General features: G+C 34.3%; 1 long non-coding RNA gene across 2 annotated transcripts; it reads right to left on the bottom strand.

Annotated features, from left to right (window-relative positions):
• Positions 1–4003: 4003 nt before the first annotated feature.
• On the bottom strand, positions 4004–13165 carry LOC110457064. 2 transcript variants are annotated; one of them, XR_002463658.1, is made up of 8 exons: positions 12995–13165; positions 12570–12762; positions 11897–11944; positions 10167–11221; positions 9727–9813; positions 8307–8422; positions 7850–7934; positions 4004–7405 (listed from the first exon to the last, which is right to left on the bottom strand). It is a non-coding gene; the product is annotated as an uncharacterized LOC110457064 (long non-coding RNA). The 2 variants fall into 2 exon arrangements; XR_002463659.1 differs by lacking the exons at positions 7850–7934; positions 8307–8422.
• Positions 13166–13478: the final 313 nt, after the last annotated feature.

Consider the following 13478-nt stretch of genomic DNA (forward strand, 5'->3'; position numbering starts at 1 on the left):
ATTGGATTACTTCTCCTCCACGTAAATCTCCTACTATCCTGGCGATGCTCCCTGTATATGTCAATAAGATTATAATTTTCATTAAGTTCTAAAGCCTTGTCTCTAGCAGCAATATTGTTAATATTCCTGTATACACTATCATTATCTAACTTTGGGTCAATACTAGGTTAAAATCCCCACATTTAATCCTATTATCATTCCCAAAACTACCAATAGTATCTGAAACAAGGTTATACAAATCTGGGTTGTCTTGATTAGGGCCATAAAGAGTCATTCGTGTTGTTCTGAAACCCTCAATGGTAATATCAAGTCTTTCTTTTCTTTGTGCACTTAACTTTAAAAGAATAGCGATACCACGTGAATTTGGTTTAAAAGAACTAAAATAACGGTCATACCCCCATTCATTTCTTATGGTATTTTCCTGATCTAGTGTAAAATGGGTATCTTGCAAACAATAAATATAATACTTCTTGTCTGTTAGGTAAAGGGAAACACATGGTGAGTCCTAAAGACCAAACCGAAAATAGCGGAGACGTCAATGGTCAAATTAGAGCCACACCTATCACTAGTTTCCGAAATATATACTATATTCCCCTCGGCTAAATACAGCCGAAGGCAGCAATTAAACAGAGAGCATCGCGGACAAGGAAGGCTGATAGTCTAAATATCAGATCAAGGAGCAGATCGCTCCGAAAATTTGACAACCTAAACTTGTCCACACTGTTGGAATGACTTCTTTGCCCCATATACTATTTTAAGTAATTCGTATCCTACGGACATACCTCCATTAGGATGCAGTGTTATATGGAATTCTACCGTCTATTGTACTTCTTTGACCCATACATATATATAGATAGATATACACAAGTATGCACAAACACTATAGAACTGTCATAGTTATATATATAGTCGGATCGGTAATCTGAAATACACTGGCGTAATGTACGTACCGATCACATATTGCCTTTAGTTTATTAATATTTCCTAGACACAAAGTTAGCATCGTTCAACAGAAAATTCTCCTCGAGTGGCATTTCAAATGCAAGTCTTCATTTCCTCCGTTATTGAGTATAAGAAAAAGTGTACCATCATGACTATACGAGTTCTTCACGCAAACCATGGAATAGGCCTCCTTCAGTCTCTGTTAGTTAATGCGCGTCAAATCTTCAAAAATGATGAAGCCGGTTCTTTTCAGGTTCCTACTGGCATGTAAAATATCCTGCTTCCTTTTTCGGTGAATGAATTTTACAATGACATTTCTCGGCTTGGTTTCAGTGTATTTCCCCAGTCTATGAGCTATGTCTATATCACTCTCCTGTAGTAGAGCGTTGAGAGTATCTCTCACAAACCCTAATATCGTCTGGACAAAGTCATCCACCGATTTCCTCTCATTAGGGTCCTTTGGTCCAGCAATTCTCACAGATTTTTTCCGGCCCTGTTGCTCGAGGTCATTTTATCTCCCCGCGAACTCATGATGTCGATCTTTAGCACTCTCGATTTCCTCCTCTTGTTTCGCCATTGTTGTTTTCAAGTCCTCATGCTCGTTTTCCAGATCTTTCATACTGTCCTCCAGTGTTTCGATACGTTCATTGAATGTCAATCTTCAGCTTCTCTAGCTTCCTTACAAGAACATCCTCAGTAATAAGCGACTTCAAAATCACGGATACCTCATCAAGCCGGTCATCCGTCAATTTCAGACATCCAATACCACTGGATCTATTACTACTGACACTGGCGCTCTGTCCACGTTGAGGTTTATTACTAGCTGGCATAATGGAAAATGTTGATGAATAGTAGCAGAGAATCCCAAAAGTATCGCTTCAGTCTCCGATATAATACAAGTCCGGTATATATAGCGTAATCCCAGCTCAGTTTTGCTATTCTACTTGTAACCAAGGAATTTAATGAAACAAGCTAGTATACTATTATCACTGTTGCGCCCTTCCCTATTAACGATGATAATTTTGAAAAGTAATAAACAGTTTATACAATTACATTAATGATATTATAGTTTTTGCAATTTCTTTGTTTTTAATTAATCGAACTCCAAAAAAAATGAACATTGTGAATGGGATAACCAAACTTTTACTACTGCTTTTGCTGTTATACTAGTAGCAAAGGAACTGAAAAGCTGTTCAAAATATGGTAAGGCTTAATCACAGAACCGTATTGCGAGCTATCCCCAAACATTTAAAACGTCTGAGACATCGTAAAAGGAAACACTTTTAAACACTATGCAAAAACTTCTGATCAGTATAAACCTCTTGCATAAAAATTCATTGAAAATCAAGCACAAATCAGAATGCCGCACCATCTTTTTTGTTAATGTAGACAGTAAGATACGGCATGTAAAATCATTGCACGAACTGCTCGTATTGTATAACTATCAGGATGTTTCATTTATTGAATCCTCACAGAACTGGTCAGATGTGACGAAATTCGTTAGAATAACATTAATTTCGTTTGTGTACATTCCTTGAAATGAAATAACCCTCTCATATCCATCTCTCAAGTACGTTATATCATCATTAGAGAAGTAAATATGAACAAGTTGTTGAAAATATAAACAAATGGATAAATATAACATGTATCATGAGCGGAGATGTGTCATTTTTTTTCAGCTGAGAAGAGGTGTATATTTTTTAATAATGCATTAATTGTGTAAAATTGAAGAGCATGAAAACAAACATGTCTAAAACAAATTATTTCACGTTATTATTTCATTCAGAATGCTGATTTTGGAATTATGCGATTCTTTCTACTCACAGAAGGTGTGCTTTCGTCTATGCACGTTTTGATCGATGTACGTGTTATTTCGGAAAGAAAGCGCACACATTGGTAGGCTAATATCAGTATTTGTTTCATATACAGAACCTTTCAAATCTCGTCTAGCGGTATGGTTAGGTTCCATCATAGTAAACCGTTTTAAAGTGTCTCAATAATTATGTATGGTCATATTCTTGTCTTAACAACTATAAAAGTCCCTAACAACTGTAAGTAGAATACGACTTAAAAGGGGAGACAGGTCGACGTTGAAGTTCAAATAACGACATATTGCCTTTGTTTATATTCACATTTTCAGAGCGCAATATGCCGTTGATATCAATTGGATAAAACCGATATCTTTCACATTGTGACAAAGTGAGGATAAAAAAGGTCACTTTTGGCATTGTCCAATCAGAACAGCACTTTCTATCTACTAAATTAAAAGCAGCAAATTTTCTTTCCAGATAATGATAGACTCGCGTTAGAAAAAAGTTGTTCATACATTTAATGATAGCAAATCTTACAAATTGATACACAAATAGTGCATGTAGAATTATGTTGAAGTGCCCACTCAAATTTGCGCACTTCCTGTCTGTCAAGCGGGAAGTCATTAGCAAATGGTGTCGAAAATTACGCTATTACAGCTTTGATAGCGCTTTTGCTGAAGTAATATTTTTCTTGTTGTAGTTTTAATATACAGATATTTTGCAATGGTGAAAAATATTGGTAAAATGCCATGCTTGGTGTTAAATGGAACCCATTCAATATCCTCTTTTAATTATATAAGTAACAAATGAATTTAAATCAACACCAAATTTGAAAGGAGAGACTTAATAAGAAGCCATAATACCATGCGTTATACTGACATTCAGTTGTATATCTACAGAGGGAGCCTTTGCATTTCACAGCGCTACAACCAACTAAGTAAAACACGATTCAACGTAATATTCCGAGCATGTACGTTATATTTCAGCGCGTGAACGTAACCTAATAGTACGCTTAGTGGGAAAATATATATATTCTTTAGTGTTCTTTAAAATACTAGAATTCTATTAAAACGAACTAGAGATTTTATATTTTACGCCGCGGTTGGAATTATGTTTCATGATATTAGCCATCAACTAAGATAACCCGATCTCGATCAGTTACAGGTAATAGATTTTATTAGTGATTGTATTGCACAGTTTCACAACAAGACATTAACTAGTAAAACAAAACAAAGACATTATTAACAGTCAATCAATCTGTTTAATTAAACAATTATCATGCTTTATAAAAAAAACGATTCATCAAAATTCATGAGACACAAAGGTTGTTTAAAGTTTAACATTAACTGTGTTAAATATGAGAATATGTGTCAATGACCACCTATCTGCAACGTCATATGATTGATTACGCTTGTACGGTGTTTTTACGGTGATTCTATATAATTTAGATATGAACTTGTTCACCTTTATATAGTCTGTCTAAGTTTTTTGTCGTTAATGATATTTGCTTTCAGGTTTCAACATAAATAAATCAATTTCTTAACAAAGAAAGACCAAAATAATGCTGACTTCAGTTTTAAAAGGCGCAATCAAAAAGACTTGTTTCGCACAACCTGAATTGCCAACTGATTCTGTAATAGTCCTATCGAGTCAATATATTGTATGTGTATGTGTTGAGGGGTATGTGTCGTCGTTGATTTGTAGCTTGATGACTTTCTGGGATTTATTTACAAAACAAGTTGGCATTTCAGGTTATGAAAACATCAGGATGTAATAGTGCTGTATTGAAATAAAATTAGCATAGTCTACTTCTTCAAAACAAAATCGATTTATTTTTGTTGGCACGTTGAATTTGGTATAAATAGCCGAGTCATAAATGGGTTAATAAAGGCAAACATATTTTGTTAAATGTACCTTATCATAATCAATCATAAAGACTTATTAACAAATGAAGGCCATTATACGCCAAAAACATTTAGAGTTTCTTTGAATAAAATGGACAACATAACTATATTTTGAAAGCAATATGACAAACGTAATTTTGATTATCAATTATAATTTTCACTCTTTCCCTAGACAGATGTATTCACACTTCTCCCTGGGTGATATCCTTGTCTCAACGTCGAGTTGAGACAAGGGGATTCCCAAGTTATAACAATTGACATAATGTCAAGAATAAATTGACGTCAAATGAACAATGCATTAATAATCGTCATCGCGCTAACGCTCAATATTAACAATCTGCGTTGATAAATAAGTCACCTGTAACTGAGCGAGATCGGGTTACCTCATTCTTGGGTTAAAATACTGTAACATGCAAACCTTGGTTTCTACCTCGTTTGGTATTATGTTACAAAATGTTAGCCGTCAAATGAGATGAACCGATCTCGTTGAGTTACAGGTAATACATTATTTCTGCCACGTGAACAATACATTGACCCTGTAACGTCAATAGTACATGTACAACAGAAAAAACATGGTATGAGAAAAAGACCATTCACCCCCTAAGGGTGAAATTTGGGATCTCAAACCTCGGGAAAAGAGTCTTATGTTGCCAAACACTCGACAAACATCATGAATAGCAACCTGAGAAAAAAAACTCGGAGGGAGATTTTACTGTCCTTCATTCAGAGGAGGGGGTGGTGTTGATGGATTCTATAAATAACTGTTCCTATCTTCTTACGCACATGAAATATACTAACATTCCCTCACACGCTCATACACATACATTTTTATACGTATTTGACATCGAAAAAAAATTATGACCTGGGATAATTTTCCCGAATCACATACCGGTATTGTTCATTTCAGATTATTTCGACATTTAGTGTTCCATATGACACATCATTCATCCAGTACAAATTTTCATACATTTTTTTCACTCCTGTTCTTTCGTGTTTATAGACATCCACAAAAGTCTTTATAAGTCAATGTGATTTACATATGAACCTGTTGATTTTTAGATAGTAGTCTTAACATTTTTTTTATTGTTTCGTTGATAATTGATTCAAAATTTCAACATAAATAAATCAATTTCTTGACAAAGAAATACCCAAATTATTCTGACTTCACTTTTTAAAGGCACAATCAAACACAATTGTTTCGCACAACCTGAATTGACAACTTATTCTGTAAAAAAAAATCATATCGAATCGATATACTGTATTGTATGTGAATGTGGTGAGGGGTATGTGTCGCTGTTGATTTGTAGCTTGTTGACTTGCTGGGATTTATTTACAAAACAAGTTGGCATTTCAGGTTATGTAACCATCAAGATTTAATTGTGCCGAATTTAATAAAGTAAGCAAAAGTCTACTTCTTCACAAAATCGATTTCTTTTTTTTAGCACGTTTGATTAAATGTTAATTGCCGAGACATGAATAAGTTCAGGTAAAAAAATACGGTTAAATGAAACTTATCGTGATCCAGTTAATAAACACAATAACAAATGAAGGCCATCATACGCCAATACACATATATAAGCTAAAATACGAATTGACGTTGCATCAACAATGTATCCATTAACATCACAATGAATTGGCCATGTAACGTCAATATTGCATATAAAACAGAACTAGCAGCGTAAGAGAAAAAAAACAATCACCCTCATAAAGGTAACGATAAGATTCTCAACATTCAGTTTCTTGTGCAGGCACTCAAAAAGCATAATTTAAGCGGCTCAAGAAATCTCCGGTTTGAGATATCAAAAGCATACCTCCAGGCGAGTGAAAATTCTATAATTCATCATTTTATTTTTGTATCTAGACCTAGAATATTATCAACTCAGCAAATATTGTTGATGATCCTTAACGTTTCCAAGGGTTGTGAAAACATTAGCCGATCATCAATTATAGTGGCAATGTTGATGACCTTGAGGCAGGCAGTGGGAAAAGAGGCACACGAACNACACACACACACAACACACACACACACACACACACACACACACATAAACAATAAACACTTAGAAACAGAACATTGTAGTCTCCGCACGCTTTCACCACTGATAGTGGTCAGTGGTTAGTTATTACTCCTGAAGAATCTAAATGAATGAACGCTATCGAGGACTGCAATTTTCTTTTCTGATTAAGGCTAATTCATACAAACACATTGGTGCTGTTCTACTCGTTTTATAGCACCCTTCTTATCTTTTACAAAAACACAAAATTTCATGTAACAGAGTATCATGTAGAACGTTTTGTTGAGAAACCCTTTAGGTTAATCGTAGGTTTGATCACATTTCTCTACATGTTATTGCATATGTAGTTAGGTGGTACAAGCTTGCAGTTTAGGTCATATCCTGATGTAGAGTTGTTTTGTTCAAGACCAGATTTAAAAATTTGAATCAATAAGCACAATACAGTCAATCAACCGCCCTAGTACTCCAAAGATTTGTTCCACCGATCCTGTAGATAAAGGTATTTGATAGGCTCGCATAGCAACTGGGTTGGCGAATGCTCATTTCCACCGTGAAAACATGTCGTATTACTAGAATATTGTTTGTTTCATTTTCCAATGCCATTTGTTTAACTATGATTGCTTTTACGTTGGTAGTAACAGATTTATATTAAATTAAATTCCGCATATTTGAAAGTAAATATATTTTCCATCGTCTTTATTGGTTTGCGAGCGTTTCGGAGTGGGTTGTTTACCTGAAAAAAGCATACATTATTATATTTTTATCGTTTTTTAAGTATAACCATAAGACATAATCTGAACAAAATAACGAATTGTATAATTGTATAATTAAAAGACATACGATCTTTTGATAAATGTACACAGATAAAAATGTATCCAAACATATTTCAGAAAGAAAGTATATCGTATGAATGAAATATTTCACTTATTTTATTTGTTTGTCATACTCTCTGCCCTCTCTTTTATTTAATTGATGTGAGTGAGACACTAAAGCCAGATGACATTATCTACTGTTTGAAGATATACTGACCTATAATCAAAAATATTTCATATTTGACAGGAATTATAATTTTTGCACAGGTATTATTTGCAGGAAAATTAAACTACTCTACTTAAAAGAAAAAGGTATTTGGCAAGCTGTCGAATCAATATCAAAAACAGTAAAGCAAAATAAATACCTTATGATGTTTGTGTTGATTGAAAAATCAGTGCCAATCAGCTTCCAGTCAGAGGAAAAACCGATTATCGTCAATTTGCGTTTGTCTTAATGGATAACGGAAAATTATGTAATTAGATTATAAGTTGTGTTGAAAATGAAGTCTTTGTGAAAAACTGTTAAAGTGGATATTTGCATTAAAGATTCTGTAAACTGATTGCAATTTTTCGCGTGAGCTTTGGTTCTGTAATCTAAACATTCTATACATGTGTAACCTATAATTAAATATTCGCACCTCGATATGTTTGCGATCATTATCAATAATCGCCTATCTGACTTAATAAATAATATAACATTTCAAAACAAGGCAATAAACGGGGATAGTATTTATTACAGTCAAAAGTCAAGGAAGGATATCCAGACTTATTTCAATAGTATATATTTTACTCAATATCAACAAGTGCAATTCAGATACATACCTCTGTGTATTCGTTGTTTTTACATCAGGTAATACTTGGTGTCACGTTAGCTAGCCCAGATTTTCGTAGGACCGTGTGAAATCCATAAGCAACTTGTGATCGTATTGACGCCATCACTTTCTAACAATAATAAGCACTCAACATAATTGAAAAAAAATACTTTTGCGAGATTGCATTACCTTCAATTTAATGTAAAGATCATGATAATATAATCCAAAATATCTAGTACCAAACGATTCGATTTTGAAAAGACGTAAATTTCCGTAAAAAACGAATTTTGGCTGTTAATGTTTTGGGATCGCACAACCTTACACGTTGGGCGATGTGCGAACGATGTACGCATTGTTTGTGTACGGTAAGTGCACGAAGTATGCACGGTGTGCACACCATGTGTGCCTGATGAAAATCTGTGCAATTATAGAGTGAGCACATCTGTGAGATAGCTATCGTATATTTGTTCAATACGTATCATTGGTTGATATATAAATAAATGACTGGTATGTGAATAAATGCGATTTTGTATTAAACTTATAACTTTCCCTCCGCCTAACATGTTACCCGTTATCTGTTATTACCGATGAACTAGCACATTGTTTAAATCACTAGGCAATCGTGAAAGAGGTGTGCATTTTCCCCTCAACGCATAACAAACACAATTAGCACAGGTAAGGTTCAGTTGTGAATTGATAACCGTCAAATTATTAAGCAATTATAATCAGCTTTTTTAATTCACTATGTAGGTGTAAAGTGCTGTACCTGACCACAAGTGTATAACCACATTATAGACAAGTCTACAGCCATTGTAATAATGTGTTACATGTATAAGTATAACAAGTGCAAAATACACAAATCGGACATTAAATACGAATTCGATTAACCAGATTTCACTGGAGTCATTCTGGGTTGTTTTAATTCTAGAACATCGATCGACCGATCTTAACTATTCACACATATGTTCGCGTTTTATTGAACAACGGTTGCGATCGATAATTTTGGATCGTTGTGCGATCATAAAACTGTAATGCTTCTTTGTGGTATTTATTGTTTCTTTATAAAATGTTGATTAACACCTTTCTACAGACACACAACAAACGCCATAATTACGCTTTTTCACATCTTACGTAACAACCTAATGGGTAAGGTGACACAATGTTTGTATAGATATATAAAAAAAAAAATACAACTTCCTAAATTTACTTTTCTAGTTATCGAGATGGATCCTTGCTATTTAACACCAAAAAGCAGGAATGTCCAAGTAATTAAAGGTGAAAATGTTGTTAATCTTTGACAAAAGACTTTGCGAATTTGAAAAACATAAGGCTTACATTTCGGCGTATTTCATTTATGTGGAACAGATGCTGTCTATGAACACGTATCATTGTAAGAACTTCAATATAATAAAAGTATAAGATGTAATCACCTTGTGCTGACATTCCCCGAACTGCCTCATTATGGTAAGTTATCATTGTAACCGAACATCTGTATCCATAAAATCTTCTTACCTGTTCTGAATGTAAAAACTGTTTCTTGTAAAAGGTGATATTGTTGATTTTCTTATGAAATCATAAGAAGACGTACATGGGGTTTCACCTTCAAAAATAAGGTAATTGACACAGTATGACGAAATGAAATTACACTGCACAATAGAGTTTATTTTCTTCCCTCAATAACTCATTAGCAATACTAATGGGCGGAAACTTCAAACTGGTCTTATCTACTGTTGAAACAGATGGAGAGTTGCAGAAAACCTCTTATTCATGAATTTCAAAAATATACGAGTACTGGTCAATTTCAAAAAAAATAAAGAGTAAATCGTGTCGATAATTAACTGTCATGTGAAACATCTATTTTCATACTTACACGACGCAAACTAACATTGACGTCACAGTTGCTTTCATGGCTGTTGGACTGTAAGACTTCCCCTAAATTACGGTCTTCCTCAAGTCAAACGAGTCATTAAAAAATATAACGTTATACAGACATCAAAAACATGCCCAAATTAATGTGATTAAGTATGCTGTAGAATAAAATTCGTGTTTGTTAACGTTTCCTTAAAAAGCGATCTTTTAATCACATAAAATAATTTCATATATTTTCATACCTACATACTCACGTGTACGTCTTCGCATTGAAGTCATTTGGCGCTGGATGTTGTCACATCAACAATAGGTGAGTAGATAATGCATACATCACACTTAAGCCATGCCTGTGTAACTGCGGGATTTCCCCTAAATAACTGTCTAGCCTAATAGAAATACCAGGCAATGCAAAACAGTGCATACATACAAGCAATAAAAGTGAGACGAAAGGTTTTGTATGTGTGCATGTAGCTGATTGTCTTATCAAAGTATAACATATTGCCATGAAAGACAGTTTCATATCTTTTCAAACTTACATGCGAAAACTTACCTGGACGTTTGCCCTTAATCGTGTAGGTCATTTTATCTTGGTTATTGCCATAAAATCAATAGATTCGTAGACAATGCTTACACCGCATTTTTAGTCATGCTTGTGAAATCGTGTGACTTCTCCTTAAATACTGCCTTGCTTTAGAATAATAAAGAATATCACAAACATCGAAATATTAATGTGACACGAGTACTCCACCAAGGAACGATTTGAGCATATATATTGCCATTATTGGCAGATTTGCATAATAGAAAATATCCAAAGATACCTCGCATTTCAGATAATTATTATTATTTAGTTTTAATAAAGTCGAATGGATGCGAAATCAGGCCTTGGTGCATAACTGATCTGCAAAGAAACATTTTAGAAGAAAGTTTGTGATTATGTATGTGAATACATAATACTAATACCTGTGCTTGTTAGCGTTGTTTTAGTGGTTGATGGAATCGGCATAGTTGTAGCTCCAGTTGTAGATCCAGGCGTTGATCTTGTACTAGAGGTGAACGCTTTAACAGAAAGTAATTTGTTACGATTCACTAAAAAAATCATTCTGCAGACTTCGATGCAAAGGTAATAAGTACTCCATCACATATCGAGTGAGCTTCGTAAAACAAATATTTATACCTCATCCATCTTTTATTCAAACGTGAATGATGGGGTTTATAAAACCTCACGACGTCATAAAATATCAAATTACCGTCAATTTCAACGATCACGTAGGCATATAGTTCGATCCTGTTAAAATGACGATCACTGTGTATATGCCTGGGTTCTATTTATTCACAAAGTCTCAACGTTTAGCCTGCTGGCAATCTTCAGAATTTCTGAGCATCACACTATTTGAAAGATCAATACTGAATGTTATAGAATCAAGATAGCGTCGTTTACTATTTTCTACCAAATGTGTCTAAATGTTCAATAACATCATGACAATCACAACAACGAAAGACATTTTATAATTCACAGGAGCTTATTTTGCTAACCTGCATGTTCTATTCGAAAATTTGAGTTCATTTCAATTTGTGAAAAACAAATATTTGAAATTTTCTTACGAATAGATCATCATTGATTTGTAAACTTTAATCAACCAAAAAAACAGTTTATAAGCAATTTTATTATAAAGATATACTGATAGAGCATATCCCTGAAGTATATATTATATCCGAAAACATAACTTATACCTGACGTCGTTGTCGTAGGTACTTCGGTTGTGGCAGATGTTGTCGTTTCTGTGAATTCAAATGATATTATTTTAACGGAGATTTACTATCGCAAAATAAAACCTACAACTCACACTCTCATTTTCATGTGATGCTGGTTCAGTTGCAACTAAATGTATTGTGGTATTTTAGAATGACTTTGCATCATCTGTAGACTGTATGTTGACATCCAGAGGAATGGCAAATGGAAAAAAATGTTCGTAACGTCACTTTTACTTTTCGAAATGGTGATATGTTTTTACAAAGTTCTATAATTTTGTGCATTGGTTATAACAAGTATTGAAGACATGCATTACAAGTGTCAATCTCTTCCAGAGATAAAAATGAATATTCCTATAAGCAAATGATACAACTAGTTTATTGTGATACCAAAACAGTAACATTGGGTCAGACGTGTGCATGCTATGGCTTGAAGGCCTTTATGATTTGTGTACCTGTCTGCTGCAACGGGACACTTTTTTATTTTTTCACGAGAAGCTACTAGTGTTAAATATCCGACTTGCAATGGCATTTCTGAATTAGCTGACCTCATTTTCTATAATGAACATTACAGAGAATACATATATATTTTGCACTGATTCCGACTGACTTCAAAACATATATTTTCATAGTGCTCCTACTGATATGTACGTACCTGGCTTGATGCAAAGCTCCAAGTCTAAGTTAACCTCTAAAGACCTTGTACTAGTGGTTGTGGTTCCATATGGTGTCTCTAGCAGTGGAAGTTGTATCTCAATTACTATAATGACAACGTCGCTTACTGTTTCTGTCGACGACCAGAATGAAACTTGGTTCGGCCCAGTTCCACTCTTTGTCTTTTCCACCGTCTGATAACGTAAGAATAGTGTATATTTTGATAAGTCCTCTATTTTATACGAAGATAAAAGGCAACGGACATTAGAAATAGTATGTATATATGTTGAAATTTAAGAGTGTCTTTTTCTCTCTTTCTTGTAAGCTTATGACTGTATTTTAGAAACATAGCCAATGCTTTTAAATTTTCTGAAATATACTAACTTCTGTTCTTTCGTATGAATAACATTTTAATAGGTTACGTACCACTTGTTTTGACGGGTTTTCTTCACCAGGTTCATTGACTTTCATGATAACATCAGTTGGCTGGGCGCTCCCTTCAAAAGCAATCGCTATCCTGGAAAATATTGATGGCACCTTACTGACAGGTGACACAGGCGTCGTCGAACCGACAGGTGACATAGCTGGTACCGGTATTTCGATNGAGTGATGTCAATGCTCTCTTCAGTCGTTGTGCCACCTTTCTCTGTGGTCGATATGGTGATTGGAATCGTTGGAAAATAATCGGTAGCATTCATCATATTTTGCTTCGGGCATATAGGTGTTGTAGTTGAGGAAGGAACCGTTGTTTGCGTAGGCGTGGCAGTTGTGGAAATCACTGTTAAACAAAGAAATACAAATATAATCAAGCACGTAATACATAATGTATATTTAAGCCTAATCATCATCGTGATAGAGAATTAAACCACTCATTGATCTATATGATCTGCAACAACATTAGTTATTCTTC

The sequence above is a fragment of the Mizuhopecten yessoensis genome, unplaced genomic scaffold, assembly GCF_002113885.1.
Source record: "Mizuhopecten yessoensis strain PY_sf001 unplaced genomic scaffold, ASM211388v2 scaffold9023, whole genome shotgun sequence".
In the NCBI taxonomy this organism is placed as follows: domain Eukaryota; kingdom Metazoa; phylum Mollusca; class Bivalvia; order Pectinida; family Pectinidae; genus Mizuhopecten; species Mizuhopecten yessoensis.